We start from the raw sequence: 7,320 nt of genomic DNA on the forward strand, positions 1-7,320 counted from the left end.
TGAGTGCCTCATTCCTTTGAACGTATTAATTTTCCTCTTAACACGCTACACTAAGCCCACTGATTGCAATCCCATGACCTATCAACACCAGTAATTTTTCCTCCTCCCTACACATTGCCACGTCCCACCCTCTTTCCACTCACCTCCCCTAAAAACAAAAACAAAAACCTGGTTTATGCTTTTCATGTGTAACTCCAAGGGAGAGAAAAGGTAACATATCTGAAATTGTGTGATCCTGCTTTGTGCCAGTTCTTGGCAAGATAGAGAGCAACTCCTCACTGTGCAGACCCCAGCCTAAAAAAGGAGTCTATTTGATCTCTAGGGACAAGGTTTGGGAGAGTGTGGCTCCCTTGAATAGACCTTCTCTTAATCAGGCAATCCTGGGATTAATTAACATATCCAACTTTATAGGAATGTATGTGTATTCAGTGCCAGTTCCTCCTCCCGGGAAAATGTGTTTATAGTTAATTTCTCATCCTAAATGAGTTTTCTTTGTATTTCTAAGAAATTCATCTACTTTGGCTTTTGGTCTGTGCTCAGATGCCTTTGGCTGTGCTGTGCAAGGGTCTCTAGATTTGGGTCACAGCTCCTTGCAGTTTGCCCTTTTATTCTCTCCGTTTGTAGTCGTATCTCTTTCTGCTCTGACCCTGATAATTTTAGCTAACTTCCTCTAAATTATTTTTTAGTTCCAGGGTTTCTGGTACCTTTCTTGATGGTACCTAATATTTGATTTGGTTGGCCATTTTGGCCCACATCAGTACGGTGGATTCTCTTTTTGTTTGAGTGTTGAGAGCTCTTGATTTTGTGAATTATTTCCCCTAAAATTAATTATCTTTTCTTGTGTGTGTGTAGTGGTGGCGGGGTGGGGGTTGTTTTTTGTTTTTTTTTTTTACAGGATCATCATCTGCTTCTTATCTACCCACTCAAGTGCTCTTAGACTTCAAAGATCTTTGTATAGTCTGGCTCCTTTACCTTAGCTCTTTGCTTCCAGCTTCTTTCTAACAAAGTTTGCATGTCCCCAAACTTGTAGTCTTCACAGTAGACTCTTTCAGCTCTTTCAAACAAGTGTTAAATATACCTGGCCCTCACACTAGTTCCTGGGGAAACTTATTTCTTAGTCATTCCATTGAGTCAATAAATATTTAACATCTGATATGTGCAAGTAGGCAAATTTCTATATCCTCATCCCCCAAATTTTGTTTTTTAATTCAATGTGGAATTTCTTCAGATACTTCTTTTATTATACTGAGGTCACTTTTATACCTACTGTCTTCCTCAAAAGATGCTACATAATTAAATAGAATCTTTAGAAAGTTGAAAACTACCAAAGATAAAACCCAGTCTTCTGCCCATTGCAGAATTCCCTGAACATTTCCAATTGGTTATTATTCATCTTCTGTTTAGGCATGTGTTTGGACAGCTTATTCCATTTTTGGACTTTGCTGATGTTAAAAGAAAATCTCTTTTATATTGAGCTGAAATTAGCTATCTTCTCAGTGGTCTTAGATCTGCTCTGATCTCTCCTTCCACAGCCTTTCAATCTTTGGAGAAAACTTCCAAGTCCTTTATGGTATCTTCTTTAACATACTATATGGCTTCTTTTCAAAAAACAAAAAACAAAAAACAAAAAACAGGGTGCTGGAACCAGTCATCATACACTAAATGTTGTTCCATATAATTAGGGAGAGAGACTGTTTCCTCTAGTAGAAACCAAGTTTTCCCAAGAGGTAAGCTGTGTTCACTAGACTCATCCAGCTTGATGGGGCTGGAGAGGTAAGATTCCATGGTCTTTAGCACCACAGCTTGTCTGTGAGGCTTATAAATAGGAGCCAAGTATTGTTCACCCAACTCCTTTGGTCATCCCAGATACCTTCAGAAATCTGTAGGTAGAAATCAGTAGATGCAGTAGTATTCCAGAAGTGTATCTACATATATTCTGATTCCCTTGATGAGAACATCTGGACAATTAATTTATCCAGTTTAGGAGCAACTTGGAATAAGAATTTTTATTTCTTAGAAAAAAATTTTCTGTAATGTCCTTTCTGCCCCTTAGTGTACCTTTTGGGCCTCTTATTGAGGGGTCATATAGAGTCTAATGTTGCTGGTTAAGTTTCCTTTCTCTAAATGTGTAAGATTTCAAACACTAAGGACATGGCCCGGCACATAATGAATGTTGTGTTGTTACATCATCATCATATGAAGAACATCTTCTGTGGGTCGTGGAGGTTTACAAGATGTGCCTTAAAATTCTTCCTGTCCTGCCTGATTTGGTTGGTGTATTTTTGGAGTCCACGTTCTTCTTACCTGGGCTACCTTTCCATTTTTTGTGAAAGATGATCTTTTTTCCCTATGGTGACCTTTCTGGACCCTGCTAGTACTCACACAGCTTTTCACAGTAACTGCCCTATTCCATTCTGGCCATATTTTCCCTGAGATTACAGGAAGTTTCATGACTGTCACTTTCTTTAGTATCTTTACAAATTTTCTGCATTCGCCTGTAAAGCTCCCCCTGTGGTAACAAGTTTCTCATCCCTTCAAAAATTATTCCCAAGAATAGCTTAGTTTGGTTCAAAAGCAGACGGTTTCTTCTCATTTCATCTTCAAATCGGACTTTTGGGCAAGATATTTTTTACAGTGTACAAATAACAATGGATGCACAAATCTATAAAAGGATTCTCTGGGACCATGAAGTGAGCTTTTCGAAAACCCAGAGCAAGACACCCTTTCTCCCACAGGTCAGCCACTAGTCTACAACCAAACATGTATGTGATTCTGCTGCTAATTGACTTTCCCCTTTGACCTGGTTCCTGAGGTCTTCAAACCTGTGCAATTATTTATTGTTTTATTACTGAACAGACAATGGTGTCCCAGAGAGGAACCATAAATAAAATTGAATTTGGTGCTGTGATAAGGAAGTAATTAAGAAGATTTTTTTTTTTCAGGAAGTCCAGTGTGCACCTTTAACCAAGGTTAAAGCAATTTATGTTTAATTTGCATTGTTAGGGATTTTGAAACAGCAGTTGTAACAAAAATGCATGAATTGGGTATTTTTAATTTTTATCTTAATCAGAAAGCAATTGTGTAAATTTATGACCAGCATTAAAAAGAATTACATAAATCTTTATTATATAAGTTTCTGGTGTGTAGCTTTATAATTCGTCTGTGTATACTACCAAGTGATCACCACCACAAACCTAGTCACCGTACCGTCGACCACCTCCTCCTCTGGTAACCACTGGTCTATTCTCTATAAGGTTTTTATTTTGTTTGCCCTTTTGTTTTTTGAGATCCACATACGAGTGAAACTGACTTTTCTCCAGTATACGTGTTCTTGGCTCCTTTGTGGTAAAATAATTGCCCCGATATGCGTGGGTTTATTTCTGGGCTCTCAGTTCTGTTCCATTTGATCTCTGTGTCTGTTTTTGTACCCATACCATGCTGTTTTGATTATTACAGCTTTGTAGTTTGAAATAGTGTGAAATCAGGGAGCTTGATACCTCCAGCTTTGTTCTTCTTTCTCAAGATTGCTTTGGCTATTCGGGATCTTTTGTAGTTCCATACAAATTTTAGAATTAGTTGTTCTAATTCTGTGAAGTATGCCATTGGAATTTTAAGAGCTATTGCATTGAATCTGTAGATGCCTTTGAGTTGTGTGGGCATTTTAGTATTAATTCTCCTAATCCATAAGCACAGAACAGCTTCCCTTTGTGTCTTCAGTTTCTTTCATCAGTGTCTTATAGTCATAAGTGTCTAGGTCTTTCACCTCTTTGATTAAATTTATTCATAGGTATTCTTTTTGATGCAGTTGTAAATTGCAAATGGAATTGTTTTTTTAACTTCTTCTGATGCTTTATTCTTAGTGTGTAGAAACACCACAGATTTCTGTGCATTGATTTTACATCCTGCAACTTGACTGAATTTTTTAGTTCTAGTTTTCTGATGGGGTCTTTAGGGTTTTCTATGTATAGTATCATGTCATCTGCAAATAGTTTTGCTTCTTCCTTTCTGATTTGGCTGCCTTTTCTCTTGACTAATTGGTGTGGCTAGGACTTCCAGTACTGTATTGAAAAAAAGAGGTAAGAATGGGCATTCTTGTCTTGTTCTTGTTCTTAGATGAAAGGCTTTCAACTTTGCACTGTTGAGTATGATGCTATATGATTGTCATATATGGCCTTTATTGTGTTAAGTTACGTTCCCTACTGTACCTACTTCATTAAGAATTTTGTTTTTCATTGTTTGCTTATTTTTGAGAGAGAGAGCATGCGAGTGGGAGAGGAGCAGAGAGAGGGAGACACAGAATCCAAAGCAAGCTTTGAGCTGTCAGCACAGAGCCTGATGCAGGGCTCGAACCCACGAGCCGTGAGATCGTGACCTGAGCTGAAGTCGGATGCTTAACTAACTGAGCCATCCAGGTGCCCCTTTGTTGAGAATTTTTAACATAAATGGGTATTGAATTTGTCACATGGTTTTTCTGCATCTATTGAGATGATCAGATGACTTTATTTTTCTCTCTGTTAACATATCTCATTGATTGATTTCTGTATGTTGAACTATCCTTGCATCCCTGGAATAAATTCCACTTGATTGTGGTGTGTGATCCTTTTTAATGTATCATTAGATTAGATTTACTAGTGTTTTGTTTAGAACTTTTGCATCTATGTTCATCAAGGATATTGGCCTATCCTTTTGTGTTGTCTTGGTTTTGGTTTTTGGAGTAATGTCTGGCCTTGTAAAATGTGTTTGGAAGCTATTCCTCCTCTTTTGGAAGAGTTTGAGAAAGGTAGTAAATCTTCCTTCAAAGTTTGGTAGAACTTGTCAGTGAAGCTGATTCTAGACTTTGCTTATTGGGAGGTTTTTTATTTCTGTTTCAAGCTCCTTATTAGTCATTGGTCTATTCATATTTTGTTTCTACGATTCTGTTTTGGAAGATTGTATGTTTCCAGGAATTAATTGACTTTTTCCAGGTTGTACAGCTTGTTGGCGTGTAATTTTTTACAGGAGTCTCTTAGTTAGGATCCTTTGTATTTCTGTGTATCAGTTGTAACTATTCTTTGATCTCTGATTGAGTCCTCTCGTTTTTTCTTGCTTAGTCTGCTTAGGGTTTGTGGATTTTATCTTTTCAAAGAACCCTACTCTTGAGGTGCCTGGGTGGCCCAGTCCATTAAGCATCCGACTCTTGATCTCAGGGTCATGAGTTCAAGCCCATGTCAGGCTGTGCACTGGGCATGAAGCCCACTTAAAAAAAAACAAAAAACAAAAAAACACCAACTTAGTTTCATTGATTTTTTTTTTTTTTTTTTAATATCTTTTGTCTCTATTTCTACTCTGATCTACCTTCTAATCTGGGGCCTTGTTCTTTTTCTAGAAAGTTCCTTTAGGTATATTGTCAGTCTGAGATTTTGTTTCTTTGGGTAGACCTGTATTGCTGTGAACTTCCCTCTTAGAACTGCTTTTGCTACATTGCATATCTTTTGGTATGTCATATTTCTGTTTTGTCTATAGGTATTTACTTCTCCTTTGATTGGATTACTCATTGGTTGTTCAATAGCACATTTAAACTTTTTGTGGTTTTTCCTGTTTTCTTGTAATTTATAGTTTCATATCATTGTGGTCAGAAAAGATGCTTGATAGGATTTCAGTTTTCTTTAATTTATTGAGACTTGGTTTTTTGGCCTAACGTGATTTATTCTGGAGAATGTTTTATGTACACTTAAGAATGTGTATTCTGCTTTAAGATTTTTTTTTAATGTTTATTTTTGACAGCGAGAGGGGAAGGCGCAGAGAGAAAGGGAGATGCAGAATCTGAAGCAGGCTCCAGGCTCTGAGCTGTCAGCAGAGTCCAACACAGGGCTCAACCTCACAAACCGTGAGATCATGACCTGAGCCCAAGTCAGATGCTTAATCAACTGAGCCACCCAGCCACCTCTGTATTCTGCTTTTAGATGGAATATTCTGAATATATTAAGTCTCTGTGGTCTAATGTGTTAAGCCCAATGTTTCTGTATTGATTTTTTTGGTCTGGATGACCAATCCATTGATGACAGGATAGTAAAGTCTCCTACTGGAGCACCTGGGTGGCTCAGTCAGTTAAGCATCTGACTCTTGATTTCAGCTCAGGTCATGATCTCAGTTTGTGAGTTCAATCCCCAGGTTAGGCTCTGTGCTGACAGTGTGGAACCTGCTTGAATTCTGTCTCCCGCTCTCTCTGCCCCTCCCTATTGCTTTCACGCTTGCTCTCTCTCAAATAGTTTAAGAAAAAAAAATCTCCTACAATTGCTTTCAGTATCTTCCTTTAGGTACATTAGTATTTGCTTTACGTATTTGGTGTTCTACATTGTGTGCACGAGTATTTATAAATGTTCTCTTTTCTTCCTAGATTGACCTTTCTATCCTATGTAATGCCCTTGTCTTTTATTACAGCCTTTGTTTTCAAGTCGATTTTGTCTGATAGGAGTATATAGCTTATCTGGTTTTCTTTTCATTTCCATGGAATATCTTTTTCTGTCCCTTCCAATTCCAGCCTGGGTTGTGTCCTACTGAAGTGTCTCTTGTAAGCAGTATATAGATGTGTGGTTTTTTTAATCCACCCACTCTGTCATTTGGCTAATTTAGTCCATTTTCATTGTTTCTTGTAGGCAGTATGTAGATGTGTGGTTTTTTAATCCACGCACTCTGTCATTTGGCTAATTTAGTCCATTTTCATTTAAAGTAATTATAGGTAAGTACACACCTTACTGCCATTTTGTTCATTATTTTCTGGCTGTTTCTGTAGTTTTTGGTTCTTCTTTCTTTCTTCCCTGGTGGTTTGATGGCTTTCTGGTGTTCTGTTTAAATTCCTTTCTCATTTCCTTGTGTGTATTTTTTTTTTTTTTAATTTTTTTTTTTCAACGTTTTTTATTTTTATTTTTGGGACAGAGAGAGACAGAGCATGAACGGGGGAGGGGCAGAGAGAGAGGGAGACACAGAATCAGAAACAGGCTCCAGGCTCCGAGCCATCAGCCCAGAGCCTGACGCGGGGCTCGAACTCACGGACCGCGAGATCGTGACCTGGCTGAAGTCGGACGCTTAACCGACTGCGCCACCCAGGCGCCCCTCTTGTGTGTATTTACTGTGTTTTTCCCTTGTGGTTACCATGAGGTTCACATAAAATATGCTATGTAAATTAGTAGTCTGTTTCAAGTTGACAGCAACTTAAGAGTTCTAAAATTAACAAGCGAAATGGATGAGACAGCCCCTTAGCAATTTTTCTTAGTAATAAAAAGTCTTTTCAACCAAATCATAGTAGTCTTCCTTTGGGGTTTTTTCTTGGCTTGATTGATA

Source organism: Panthera uncia, assembly GCF_023721935.1.
Source record: "Panthera uncia isolate 11264 chromosome B3 unlocalized genomic scaffold, Puncia_PCG_1.0 HiC_scaffold_1, whole genome shotgun sequence".
NCBI lineage: Eukaryota > Metazoa > Chordata > Mammalia > Carnivora > Felidae > Panthera > Panthera uncia.